Consider the following 15,136-nt stretch of genomic DNA (forward strand, 5'->3'; position numbering starts at 1 on the left):
GTGACTGAGATGGAAAAGAACATTGCTCACCAATATTTGCTGCTACTGAGGCAAGTCTTCCCCTCTTTAGTTTATCAGGAACGAGAGTCAATACAGTGTTGCCCAACCTGATTTTATGAAGACAGTGGAGGTCTCAATGTTATTTTGAACCCTTTAAAGCTTTTGTCAATATAGGTGATGTGTAATGAACTGCAGTTGTTTAAAGTATAAAATTTTTTTGGACATACGTATGAACCCATGAAATCATCATCATGGTAATGACTATATCTGTCACCCCTAATTTACCTCATGTCCTTTGGAAACCTCTCCTTCCCATCCTCAGCCCTCTAGGCAACTATTAGTTTGCCTTTATTTATAATAGGCTAATCTGTATTTCTAGAATTTTATTTGAATTAATTAATAAAATGTTTTCTTATTTTCTGAGTTCGTTCATTGTATATAATTATTTTGAGATTTCTTCAGTGATGCTTATGAGCAGTTCTTGCTTTTTTTCCTGAGTAGTACCTTTTCTATGGATAACCATTTGCTTATCCACTCACCAATTTATGGGCATTTGGGTTATTTCCAGCTTTTTGGCTATTGCAAATGATGCTGCTATGGACATTTGTGTTTAATTCTTTATATGTATATATGTTTCACTTCTTTTGAGCCAATAACTCAAAGTATCCGGAGTCACAGGAGGCTTACTTGTGACTGCTAGACAGTGGTCTAAAATGGTTGTTCGATTTTGCATACCTTTAGGAATGTATGAAAGTTTCAGTTCTTCCCTATTGTTACCAATACTTATTATGGTCAGTCTTTTGAAATTACCCTTTTAATAACTGTGCAATAGTTTTAATTTCATTTCCTTAAGGATTCATGATGTTGAGCATTTTTTCATGAAAAAAATTTTCATACTCACACCATGACCAATTTCAAACTGCCAGTGTGGCATCACTGAACATGGAGTTGGATAAAGTTGCCAGTAGCTCACCATTATACTATTTTTAAACTTTATTTATTTAATTTTTCGCTGTGTTGCGTCTTCGTTGCTGCGCATGGGTTTTCTGTGGTCGCGGAGAGCGGGGGCTACTCTTTGTTGTCGTGCACAGGCTTCTCATTGTGGTGGCTTCTCTTGTTGCAGAGTACGGGCTCTAGGCACACGGGCCTCAGTAGTTGTGGCTCGTGGGCTCTAGAGCGCAGGCTCGGTAGTTGTGGCCCGCAGGCTTAGTTGCTCCGTGGTATGTGGGATCTTCCTGGACCAGGGCTCGAACCCGTATGCCATGCATTGGCAGGCGGATTCTTAACCACTGCACCACCAGGGAAGTCCCTTGAATATTTGTTTTTAAAACAATTTAGTGGAAGTGTAATTGACAACATATAAACTGCACGTATTTAAAGTGTACATTTGATATTTGATACATACTTACACTCTGAAACCAAAAATTTCCTCCTGCCTTTAAAATTTCATCTTTATTAACATAAAATGATAATAAAAGGACATTCTACCATTTTTAATGACTATTTTCAAATAAATACAAAACATGGAAAAAAAACTATGAAGCCTTGTTAATCCTTCCTCCAATACTCCATCTTTATTTATTACATCTTTATCTCTGGTTTTTAAACTTTATTTTATTTTTTGCTGCGTTGGATCTTCGTTGCTGCCCACAGGCTTTCTCTAGTTGCAGCGAGCGGGGGTTACTCTTCCTTATGGTGCGTGGGCTTCTCATTGCGTTGGCTTCTCTTGTTGTGGAGCATGGGCTCTAGGTGCATGGGCTTCAGTAGTTGTGGTGTGTGGGTTCAGTAATTGTGGCTCACAGGCTTAGTTGCTCTGCAGCATGTGGGATCTTCCTGGACCAGGGCTCGAACCCGTGTTCCCTGCATTGGCAGGCGGATTCTTAACCACTGCGCCACCGGCGAAGCACCTTTATTTTTTACTAATGATTATTTCGTTATTTCATTAGTTCATTTTTCATTTGTCTCCATGCAGAGTGATTATTTTATTTTTTGTTGTTGGTTTTTTGTTTTTGTTTTGAGCACACCAAGGAGCATTTGGGGTCTTAGTTCCCTGCCCAGGGATTGAACCCATGCCCCCTGCAGTGGAAGTGCAGAGTCTTAATCACTGGACTACCAGGGAAGTCCCTTATTTTTAATCCTAGACATCATGTGATTACCTCTTCATAGTGCATTTCTAAAATGTAAGGCATCTTTCATAACTTCAATAACATCCACAGAAAATTAAAAATATTTTCAAATACAACACCCCAGGTGATATTTTGCATATATCCTATTCCCTGTAAATTTTGTTTAGTGGTTAAAGATGAAAGCTATAGCCATATGCACTGACCATTTGATCGGGATTTTACCTTCATTGAGGTTTACCAGAAGTGATAGTAGATTGTTATAATTGATAGGGAAGGATGCCAATATTTCTAAAGGTGTACATTCTTCTCAGTATCTGACATTTATTATCATTTCATTGATAAGAAGAGTTGTTATTTTATGTCATAATCCCAAAGTGTTTTCTGGTACTGGTTCGGTGTGAATTTAGTCTTGATTTGCTTGCACAGACATGGGCATCTTGATTATGATATTGGATGCACATTATGTCTGGGCATTCTTTATTTAAAAGTACTTTTTTAACCATTAAAAAAAATTGAAGTGTAGTTAATTTACAATGTTGTGTTAGGTTCTGGTATACAGCAAAGTGATTCAGTTATATATGTGTATGTGTGTGTTGTGTGTATTCTTTTTCAGATTCTTTTACATTATAGGCTTTTACAAGGTATTAAATATAGTTCCTGTACTGTACAGTTATTTTTTTTTTTTAGATTCCACATATACGTGATATGATATGATCATTGTTTTTCTGGTGGTTAAGACTTCACCTTCCAATGCACAGTGTGCGGGTTTGATCCCTGGTTAGGGACCTAAGATCCACATGCCTCACGGCCAAAAAACCAAAACATAAAACAGAAAGAATATTGTAAGAAAGTTAAAAAAGACTTTAAAAATGGTCCACATTAAAAATATATATATGATAATCTCTAGGTCCATCCATGTTGCTGTATGGACTTTTCTCTTTTGGTTGCACTATGCAGCTTGCGGATCTTAGTTCCCTGACCAGGGATCAAACCCAGGCCATGGCAGTGAAAGCGTGGAGTCCCAACCACCAGACTGCCAGGGAAGTCCCTGCATGGGCAGTCTTTACATGAGATTCCATAGGTACTGAATCTTTACTTGTTTGATGGCATTGGTTGGTAATATTGTGTTTAATCTCATTTGAAACAAGATTTCACCCATGGTAGTATGGAGACGTGTGGCCTATAGGCAGTATCATGGAGGCTGACTTTGGTGGAAGAGGAGTTATTAGTGACAATAGAAGTAGGAAGTGTACTGGTTTCAGTGTTGATATCTATCATTGTGGTTGGTGGGAGTGATCAAGCCAAATAGCCAACAACATGGTTCCCGTTGATCCTAATCTGACGCTTGTGTGGTTCCCTGTGGTATGCATGAAGAGAGTGTAGCTTACCATGGATTTGTTAGTCCACCAATGGATGTGTAGTTCACACAGGGTTGGAATTTCTCGGATAAGGAAGGGGTACAGCAACAGAGTAAGGATTAAAGTAGGGGGTCATCCGGAGGCCAGTAGTAGGGCATTTGTTTGTCCCTTGAGTATCACCCAAATGGTGTCACTTGTTCTGGGGGAAATTAGTTCCACTTTTTTTATATATATATAAATTTATTTATTTATTTACTTTTGGCTGTGTTGGGTCTTCATTTCTGTGCGAGGGATTTCTCTAGCTGTGGCAAGCAGGGGCCACTCTTCATCGCGGTACGCGGGCCTCTCACTGTCGCGGCCTATCTTGCTGCGGAGCACAGGCTCCAGACGCGCAGGCTCAGTAGTTGTGGCTCACGGGCCTAGTTGCTCCGCGGCATGTGGGATCTTCCCGGACCGGGGCACGAACCCGTGTCCCCTGCATCGGCAGGCAGACTCTCAACCACTGCGCCACCAGGGAAGCCCTAGTTCCACTTCTTGATGTTGAAGTCAGGTCCGGGTTGTTCCACAATGCCTTTAGTGGAGCAAAGTACATGGTTGGCAGATTAGGTTGCCTCTTCAGAGAGTAGTGGTCGCGTTTTTTTGGCTTGCACTGGATCATAAGTGAACACAGGATGAGGATGGTCCCAGAGCTAGTGGTGTACTTAAGGTCCACACTGGGATCCAGGGAGAAGCGACTGGGCTCTGGATTCTCTATGAGGGAAACATGAAAGTACGAGGTGGATGTTCCCTTGCTGAGGGTAGCAATATCAGGGCTCTCGTGTCCGGGAAAACTGGAAACTGCATTTTATGGCATGGGTGTGTGCATCAGCAAAGGTCCCTCCCCATGGCTCAATTGGTGGTCTCCTCATTTCCCATGCATTTAAATATAGTATAATTATGTGATAGGTGTCTGGATTTAATGTAGTGACAATTATGGACAGTATTCTTGACCAACTGGGGGATCGTCTTCCAAGTTCTCTCAGCATCCCTGTTTTAAATGCCCATTATATCATTCTGTGATAGCAGCTACTGTACAATGATAGGGTAACTGAAGAACACAGAAGTATTTTTTTATTGAGGTGTAATAGACATATAGAAGTGTATTAGTTTCAGGTGTAACATAATGATTTGATATTTGTATGTTTATTTCAAAATGATCACCACACTAAGTCTAGTTAATATCTGTCACCATACATAGTTACAAAATTCTTTTTCTGTGATAACTTTTCAAAATTCTCTTAGAAACTTTCAAATATTCAATACAGTATTATTAACTACAGTAACCATGCTGTACGTTATATCCCCATGACTTATTTATAAGTGGAAATTTGTGCCTTTTGATCTGTTTTACCCACCCTCCACCTCCTGCCAGTGGCAATCACCGATCTATTCTCTGTATCTATGAGTTTGGTTCTTATTTTTGATGTTTTTGTTTCTTTAGATTCTGCATATAAGTGAGATTATATGATATTTTTCTTTCTCTCTCTGACTTATTTCACTTATCATAATACTCTCAAGGTCCATTTGTGTTGCCCGAAATGGCAAGATTTCCTTCTTTTTTGATGGCTGAATAATATTCTGTTGTGTATGTGTCTCTGTGTTTGTGTATGTATCACATTAAAAAAAACATTTATTTACTTAGTTGTTTATTTGGCTGCATTGGGTCTTAGTTGCGGCACGCGGGATCTTCATTGTGGCCCACGGGCTTCTCTCTAGTTGTGGTACAGGGGATCTAGAGTGCTCGGGCTTTGCCATGCACAGACTTTGTTGCCCCACGGCATGTGGGATCTTACTTCCCCGACCAGGGATTGAACCTGCATCCCTGCATTGGAAGCATGGAGTCTTAACCACTGGACCACCAGGTAAGTCTCATGTATCACATTTTCTTTATCCATTCATCCACCAGTGGACACTTAGGCTTTTTACATGTCTTGGCTACTGTAAGTAATGCTGCACTGAACATGGAGGTTCATATATCTTTTTTCATTTTTTTTTCCCAAATAAATACCCAGAAATGGAATTTCTAGATCATATGGTAGTTCTATTAATTTTTAGGCGGAACTCTATACTGTTTTCCAATTTACATTCCCACCAACAGTGCACAAGTGTTCCCTTTCTCCACATTCTCACCAATGCTTATTTGTTTTATTGATAATGGGCATTCTAAGAGGTGTTAGGTGATAAATCATTGTGGCTTTTATTTGCATTTTCCTGATGATCAGTGTTGTCGAGTATCTTTTCATGTTCCTCTTGGCCATTTTTATGTCTTCTTTGTAAAAATGTCTATTCAGATCCTCTGTCCATTTTTTAATTGGATTGACTTTTTAAAAAATAGTTGTTATATGAGCTCTTTATATATTTTATTCTTTTTTATGCAATTGTAAATGGGATTGTTAGATTAAATTTTCTCTTTCTGATAGTGTATAGAAATGCAACTGTTTTTGCATATTGATTTTGTATACTGCAACTTTACTGAACTCGTTTATTAGTTCCAACAGGCTTTTTGGTGTTTAGTCTTTAGGGTTTTCTATGTATATAATATGTCGTCTGCAAATAGTGACAGTTTTACTTCTTCCTTTACCATTTTGATGCCTTTATTTCTTTGTCTTGCCTACCTGTACTGGCTGGGACTCTCAGTACTATGTTGAATAAAAGTTGTGAGAGTAGGCATTCTTGTCTTGTTCCTGCTCTTGGAGGAAAAGCTTTCAGCAATGCTTTTTTAATGGCCAGTGTTGTGTTTGCCTTGTGGTGATGTGGTAGCCTATATCTAACTGTATGACTCGTGGAAGTTCTCAAAGGGTATAAAAGCTGTTTTGTTATCTCCTCAGTAATATTATCAGAGATTAGTACCTTGCATGAGTAGGCCAGGAGGAGACCAAAATAGGAATCTCCAATTGTTAAGGCATGTTCAATGGCTCCTTGTGCTGTAGGAAGAGTACCCATGAAGTCTTTTTGCAGTGTTTGGTGTCCTGTCCACTCTGTGAATTTATCCTCCCATATAGTAGGCCTAGTGTCTAGTTTCCTGGTATGTTACACAGTCTCTAATGGCTTTATGTAAATCATGCTCTGTGGATCAATTCCTGTATTAACAGTCTATTTCCATAATCCCCATAATGCCCCATTGCTCTGATCTCGCATGTGCTCATAGATAGAAGAAACATGGTGGTTTGTCCTGAAATTCTGTGGCTCTCCTCTACCAAGAGGCTTACCTGCTTTGGTGGTTTATTTAGCTTGCCAGCTTTGGCCTTGTATTGTGCCTCCTGCATGCCTTGGTCTGTGTGAGCTGACATGTGTTGCACCAGGATTGGCAGAAGGGGAGCCACTGTGGTGATTTCTCCCACCCCATTTTGCCTTGTATTTTCCTGCCCTAATTCTGCCAAAGTCTCAACCAAATAGTCCACTATCCACTGACTAGGAGTCAGTAAAAATATGAACGTTAGGGAAATTTTATCCAGAGCATGTGGTACCAGTAGGAGAATTACATGCACTCTGCTTATTCGACACTGTGGTCTATTCCCCACGTGGAAATCGGAGTGAGTGAATAGTGGGGGTAGACTGCATTGTATGAATTCCTTACACCCTGTGCTTGCTCCATTGATAAAGGAAGACCATTGCCTTTCTTATTTTGAGAGCACTAATGTTCATTCTCTGGTCCCCTCTGAACAAGAGGTAGAGTCATTACTGGAGGTTTTGGCAAGTTACTGTCTGGTGGAGGGTATGTTGCTACTTCCTCTTTGAGTGCCTCATGCAGCAGGGCCTGTTTTAGCTTGGTTATATACATTTTAGTTTTTATTTTATTTTATTTTAATTTATCTATGTATGTATGTATGGCTAAGTTGGGTCTTCATTGCTACACATGGGCTGTCTCTAGTTGCATTGAGCGGGGGCTTCTCTTGTTGCGGAGCACAGGCCCTAGGCGCCCGGGCTTCAGTAGTTGTAGCATGCTGACTCAGTAATTGTGACTCGCGGGCTCTAGAGTGCAGCCTCAGTAGTTGTGGTGCATGGGCTTAGTTGCTCTGTGGTATGTGGCATCTTCCCGGACCAGGGCTCAAACCCGTGTCCCCTACATTGGCAGGAGGATTCTTAACCACTGCGCCACCAGGGAAGTCTCCCCCAAACATTTTTTTAAAGTTACTTAAAGTCTTACTACGTTCTATGGATGGGCCACATACCTATTACATAATGAACCTTATATGTTTTATCATAAATTTGCCTTTGAATTTTAGGACTTTTAAAATTACATTTTAAGTGAAGTGAGCTTTCAGTTCTTATTAAAAGTAAAAACTATAACACATGATCAACCCATATACAACAAGTTTTCATCTCTGAACCTCCAAGCTTGTATTGTTTATGCATCTCTATGTCATTCATCTTATATGGGTTTGGGGTTCATTCTAATACGGATTTTTAAAGCAAGTTAATACATACACATGTGTGTATTCATATTCATTCAGAATCCTAAGAAAATTGTAGCATACTATGCATTCTCTTTCCCATCTCCTCTTCTCTTCCGGAGATAACGTCATACACGTGTCTAGAGAGGTTCTTCATTCAGTTTTACAAATGTTGATATTCTGTTGTATAAATGGTGCATTATTTATTTAAACATCTTCTTTTAGTTGTATGTTTGTTTCCAACATGGGATTCTAATTACTAGGCTTTGAATCCATAAACACATATTAATGCCCATTTAAAATGAGAAGGTGGGGGACTTCCCTGGTGGTTCAGTGGTTAAGAATCCACCTGCCAATGTAGGGGACACAGGTTCGAGCCCTGGTCTGGGAAGTTCCCACGTGCGACGGAGCAACTAAGCCTGTGCTCCACAACTACTGAGCCTGCACGCTAGAGCCCGCCAGCCACAACTACTGAGCCCACATGCTGCAACTACTAAAGCCCATGTGCCTAGAGCCCATGCTCAGGAACAAGAGAAGCCACTAGAATGAGAAGCCCGTACACCGCAATGAAGAGTAGCCCCCACTTGCTGCAACTAGAGAAAGCCTGCAGGCAACAACTAAGACCCAATGCAGCCAAAAATAAAAATAAACAAATATTTTTTTAAAAGATGGAGTTGGGGGCTTCCCTGGTGGCGCAGTGGTTGAGAATCCGCCTGCCGATGCAGGGGACACGGGTTCGTGCCCCCGTCCGGGAAGATCCCACATGCCCCAGAGCGGCTGGGCCCGTGAGCCATGGCTGCTGAGCCTGCGCGTCTGGAGCCTGTGCTCCGCAACGGGAGAGGCCACAACAGTGAGAGGCCCGCGTACTGCAAAAAAAAAAAAAAAAAAAAAAGATGGAGTTGGGTGGGGCCTGCGGATACCGGAACCCGGATGTGCGGTTGCCTGGAAACTACAAGTTTTCCGCCTTAATGTATTCGCCGCTGCTTTATGGGCTTATGTCTGCCCATATTAACTACATTCCCACCTTCCCTTGTAAGATTACATTATGTACGGAAATGAAATGAGCCTTAAGGCTTAGACTTGACTCCTTGGAATTCTCAGTCGGAGGACAGAGACAATATGAAGATTTGAGAGCTGCTGCTGAACATACATAAAATTTTTATGGAGGTGCTCCTACAATTTGCTGATTTTCCATAGTAAAGAACATTATGTGAAAGACAGGATGTAATCATGAACATTTTAACGGGGGTTAGTTGTGTCTGGTGGGGCAAGGAGAGTGCCAGTTACACTATTCACTTGTATTTAAATTTCTTCACGCGGTAGTGTTGTTCTGTGTTTGAAATGAAATTAACTATGATCACCTCTGAATGGACAGAGCAGAGGAATGTCTCACATTATTTACTGGATGTGAACTTTTGAAGACAGGGATCTCACCTCCGTCACTCCCTGCTCTTTCCTCTCCAGGGCTGACAAGTATAGAGCCCACAGGAACAGGAGATTTCAGTTTCTTGCATTTCAGACTGCAATTTCAAATTGCACAGTCAGGGTTCACACTTCCCCAAATTTATCAAAAGAAAAATGTTTTAAAGGTTTAGATCATTTGAATCAGGATCTCAGCATTGTTACCTACATTGCATTTACCTGTTTTGTCTTTTAGGCCTCTTTTAATTTTTCTCTCTCTTTCTTACTTTTTTTTTTTCTTTTCTTTTTTGAAGAAGAAAATGGATCATTTGTTTAGGATCATTTCCACCAGTATATTAGCTAATTGTAACTTTTTTTGTGGGGGGCGCCGCACAGCCCGGTTTGTGGGATCTTAATTTCCCAACCAGGGATCAACCCAAGTCCATGGCAGTGAAAGCCCGTCTTAACCATCGGACCACGAGGGAATTCCGTAACTACTGCCTTTTGATGTTGCCTAACGCATTCTCTCAAATTGCCAACAAATGGAGAATTAGCTCTAGAGGATAATCTAAATCAGGTTCAGCTTTTTGTCAATTGATACTTCAGAGGTAGTGCAGTGTCTTTCTCATTGCCTACAACTGGGTGCCATTATGACATGTACATAGCTCTTTCTGTGATGTGACGATTGATCAGTCCATGTGCTTCCCCAATACCAGTTTCCCACCAGCCTGTTGTTTGCTGGTTTCAGTTGTTACTGATGATCATTCTGTAGGTCTATTATTAGAGGAAGCAAAATGTTGATATCTTATTTCTAGTTGTGAATTTTCACTTAGAATTCTGTAAAGAAGACCTTTTCCCTATTCTCTATTTGGTTACCCTAAAGTAGTCTGTACTCGAAAAGCAGGAGAAATGATTCCTATTTTCCCTTTATTTTTCAGATTCCAGAATAACTAGTCAATTCCTTAAACAATGTAGCTTTCTATCAATTAGGAGAATGTGGATATTAAAATACTTGCTGTGTTTAAATCTTGTTCAGGTGCTTTTCTTTGATGTTTATTGGGGAATGGGATTCTATTCAAGTTGAATCTTGTGGCATCCTCATCTTAAAGTGACCCCAGTTCTCTGATAGTTTCCTTGTGTCCTGGTTTGAATAGATGTTCTTTTTTTTTTTTTTTGCGGTACGCGGGCCTCTCACTGTTGTGGCCTCTCCCGTTGCGGAGCCAGGTTCTGGACGCGCAGGCTCAGCGGCCATGGCTCACGGGCCCAGCCGCTCCGCGGCATGTGGGATCCTCCAGGACCAGGGCACGAACACGTGTCCCCTGCATCGGCAGGCGGACTCTCAACCACTGCACTACAAGGGAAGCCCTAGATGTTCTATCTTGAACATTTCCTGCTTGAGATCTGGAATTGGCAATTTTTAAAAAGACACTATATTCTTTTAGTGAGAAATTGCATTTGAGTAACACACCTGAGTAATTGGGATGGTAATTACTCCAGAGAGGACCATCATATGTAGATGTGTTTAATGGAAAGAGGTAAAATAAATATACATGGCTTAAATCAAATACAGGTCAAGTTAATATTTATTCTTCTAAGCAAATTTAAAGTTATACAGTGTTTACTTTAATTCTTCTCAATTTCTTTTTTTCCCTTTTGATCAAAGCCCCAGTTTCCACTGTGTACTGTACTTACTTATTAATACCAAAATATTAATATCAATATTTTATGAAAAATAAAATTACACATAAAATGTTAAGACCTTTATAGGTATTTTCAATGCATGTATTTCAGTAGAAATATACAATCAAAATTTATTTTTTAAAATGTACTTGAAATATTACAATTTTGTATGGATAAACTACAGATTTATTATATGGTCAGTTTTATGTTTTGTCATAATTTTGTCATTGAATTTGATTGTTTTAATTTCATTTTGATATATTTTTTGATAATTACATATAAAATATTTTTGTCCAAAATTCAAAACTATAACTCAGGTAAACTTGCATATGTCTAGATTCTATTCCTGTTCCTCCATACTGTTTTGTCTCTGCCCCATCGCTCTTTTAAGATTCTAGTTAATTCTTACTTTAAAATATGTATTTAAAATGCAGTTGTATATATGTGCATGTGTGTTTATTTACATTTATTTATATTCTTATTCCTTCATAATCATAAGAATAATTGTAGAATACTATACACTCTCTACCTGAGGAAGTAAAATTTTTTTTTAATAAATTTATTTTATTTATTTATTTTTGGCTGTGTTGGGTCTTCGTTGCTGCACGCAGGCTTTCTCTAGTTGCGGTGAGCAGGGCTGCTCTTTGTTGCAGTGTGCGGGCTTCTCACTGCAGTGGCTTCTCTTGTTGCAGAGCACAGGCTCTAAGCACACGGGCTTCAGTAGTTGTGGCACACGGGCTCAATAGTTGTGACTCAAGGGCTCTAGAGCGCTGGCTCAGTAACTGTGGCACACGGGCTTAGTTGCTCTGTGGCATGTGGGATCTTCCTGGACCAGGGCTTGAACCCGTCTCCCCTGCATTGGCAGGCAGATTCTTTACCACTGCGCCACCAGGGAAGTCCCAGAAGTAAAATTTATACTTTAAGACAGGACAAGAAAAATTACACATAAAATTCTCTTTGTGTTTTTTTGAGCCTCCTCCCTCCCTCCCTAATGTGCAGTGTGCATCTGCATTACACATTAACCAGAGCTCCTCAAGGTGGAAGTGCCTGCTCAATCGTAATGATCAATTTTTTCCTTTCTTCTGCACTTAGCAGTGTACCTTCTTAAAATGGTGTTCATTCCCAGCTCTCTAGGGGGTCATGGTGACTTGCTGTTTGCTTTGTATGTGCTTACCTGGACTTTGTATCCTTGGTGGACTTTATGTAAAATATCAATATGTCATTTTTTTTTTTTTTCAATATGTCATTTTGATGTACAATCCTTTCTCTCAAAAATGTATATGACTGTGCCTTCAACTTCTAACAGGTAGAGCACTTCTCAGACCTTTCTGAGAATCTGCTTTCCAGCTTATAATCTTCAGTTTGGCTTGGATAAAATTCTCTTTTTTTTCTTTTTAACTTGAGAGTTAATTGAATTTTTGTGGATATAACTCACCTCCCTTTTTTCACTTAAGAATATATCCTGGGGATTTCTCCGGCGGTCCAGTGACTCTGTGTCTCCACTGCAGGGGTCACAGGTTTAATCTCTAGTCAGGGAACTAAGATCCTGCATGCTGCGTGGCCAAAAAAAAAAAAAAAGAAAAGAAAACAAAAGAATATATCCTGAAGGTAACATCATGCATGGGCATGGTAAGGAGGACCTTCATTCAAATTATGCCTGTAGAGAAAGATAGTATGTGAATGGTGCATCATTTATTCAAACAGCAGCCTTTATGTAAAAAAATCAATTTAGATGAATTTCAGTTAATTTTTCATATGGATTCCAACTGATTTTTTAAAATTAATTAATTAATTTTATTTTTGGCTGCATTGAGTCTTCGTTGCTGCATGTGGGTTTTCTCTAGTGTTGAGCGGGGGCTCCTCTTCATTGTGGTGCATGGGCTTCTCATTGTGGTGGCTTCTCTTGTTGCAGAGCACGGGCTCTAGGCATGTGGGCTTCAGTAGTTGTGGCTCACAGGCTCTAGAGCACAGGCTCAGTAGTTGTGGTGCATGGGCTTAGTTGCTCCATGGCATGAGGGATCTTCCCGGACCAGGGCTCAAAGCTGTGTCCCCTGCTTTGGCAGGCGGATTCTCAACCACTGTGCCACCAGGGAAGCCCCCAACTGATTTTTAACAGTTGCATAATCAATTAAATGGAGGAATGATATCCTACACAACAATTCACATGTAGCTGGGGCAATTGGACGTTCATAGGAAAAAAAAAAACAACGGACCTCAACCTTAGCCTCAAACAATATACAAAAATTAACTCAAAATAAATCACAGGTTTGAATCTAAATTATAAAACAATTTAAAGAAATTTAAAAGAAAATATTTAAATTTCTAAAAATAAAATAATAATAAAGTAATTAAAAAAATTTTTTTTAAAGAAAACATAAAAAAGTCTTTCTCACCTACGACTAAGCAAAGAGATCTTAGACATGGCAACTAAAGTAAAATCTATGGGAAAAAAAAGTTAAACTTCCTCAAATATAAAACCTTTTTCTCTATTGAAGAACTGAAGAGGGTGAAAAGGCAAGCTAGAGAGTAGGAGAAAATATTTGCAAACAAAATACTCAGTAAGAGCCTTGTTCTTAGAATATATAAAGAGCTCTTAAAATTCAACAGCAGTCCAACAGGAAAATAAACAAAAGACAGAACCTGAAGAAGAGAAACAGATGACAAATAAGCACATAAAATGATATTCAATATTATTAGGCATTCGGGAATGCAAATTAAAACCAGAATCAGATACATATATCAGAATGGCTAAAATGAGAAAAAATAGTGATGATGCTAAATGCTGGTGAACATGAGAAAATGAAAGTTTTATACCTTTCTTGTGAGAATATAAAATGATGCAGCCACTGTGGAAATAGTTTGGAAGTTTTTTACAATAGTAAAAACGCACTGCCCCTATGATGCAGCAATTGCATTCCTAAGTATGTGTCCCAGAGAAGTGAAAAAATAATAATACAAAATCTGCACACTGTACAAATGGCAGCTTTATTTGTGATAGTCCCAAACTGGCAATAACTCAGTTATCCTTCACCAAGAGAATAGTTAAATGAATAATGATATAGCCATAGCATGGAATACTACACAGCAGTAACATGGGATGACTGTTGATACACACAATGACTTGGCACGGATCCTAAGTCCATTACACTGAATTTAAAAAGCCAAGCTTAGGGCTTCCCTGGTGGCACAGCGGTTGAGAGTCTGCCTGCTAATGCGGGGGACACGGGTTCGAGCCCCGGTCTGGGAAGATCCCACATGCCGCGGAGCAACTAGACCCGTGAGCCACAACTACTGAGGCTGCGCGTCTGGAGCCTGTGCTCCGCAACAAGAGAGGCCGCGATAGTGAGAGGCCCGCGCACCGCGATGAAGAGTGGCCCCCGCTTGCCACAACTAGAGAAAACCCTCGCACAGAAACGAAGACCCAACACAGCCAAAAATAAAAATAAATTAATTAAAAGAAGGCTCAACATTTAAAAAAAAAAAAAAGCCAAGCTTAAAAGGTTACAAACTATAAAATTCCATTTGTATAACATGTGTAACACAACCAAATGATAGGGTGGAAAACAGATTAGTGGTGGCCTGGGACTGGGAATGTGGGGGTGGCAGCGGGGGGAATAGGTAAGGTGAGGCTATAATGGTAGCACAAAGGAAACTTGTGGTGACAGGAAAGTTCTGCATCTTGAATTTGGTGGTATTGCATAGAACTATACACAGGTACACATACACACAAGTACATATAAAACTGGTGTAATCTGAAAAAAACCTGTGGATGGTTGCAACATCCTTGATTTTTTTTTTTTAAGTTTTTAAGTTGTATCATATTTTATTTAGTTATGTATCAACCCCTGGTGGAGAGGTTGGTCTCTAATCTTGGGCTTCTCACTGTTGTGGCCTCTCCCGTTGCGGAGCACAGGCTCCGGACGTGCAGGCTCAGCGGCCATGGCTCACGGGCCCAGCCACTCCGCGGCATGTGGGATCTTCCCAGACCAGGGCACGAACCCGCGACCCCTGCATCGGCAGGCGGACTCTCAACCACTGCGCCACCAGGGAAGCCCCTGTTTTTGTTTTTTTTATTTGTTTGGTTTTTTTTTTTTGCGGTACGGGCCTCTCACTGTTGTGGTCTCTCCCGTTGCGGAGC

This window comes from Phocoena sinus, chromosome 19 (assembly GCF_008692025.1).
Source record: "Phocoena sinus isolate mPhoSin1 chromosome 19, mPhoSin1.pri, whole genome shotgun sequence".
Taxonomy (NCBI): Eukaryota; Metazoa; Chordata; class Mammalia; order Artiodactyla; family Phocoenidae; genus Phocoena; species Phocoena sinus.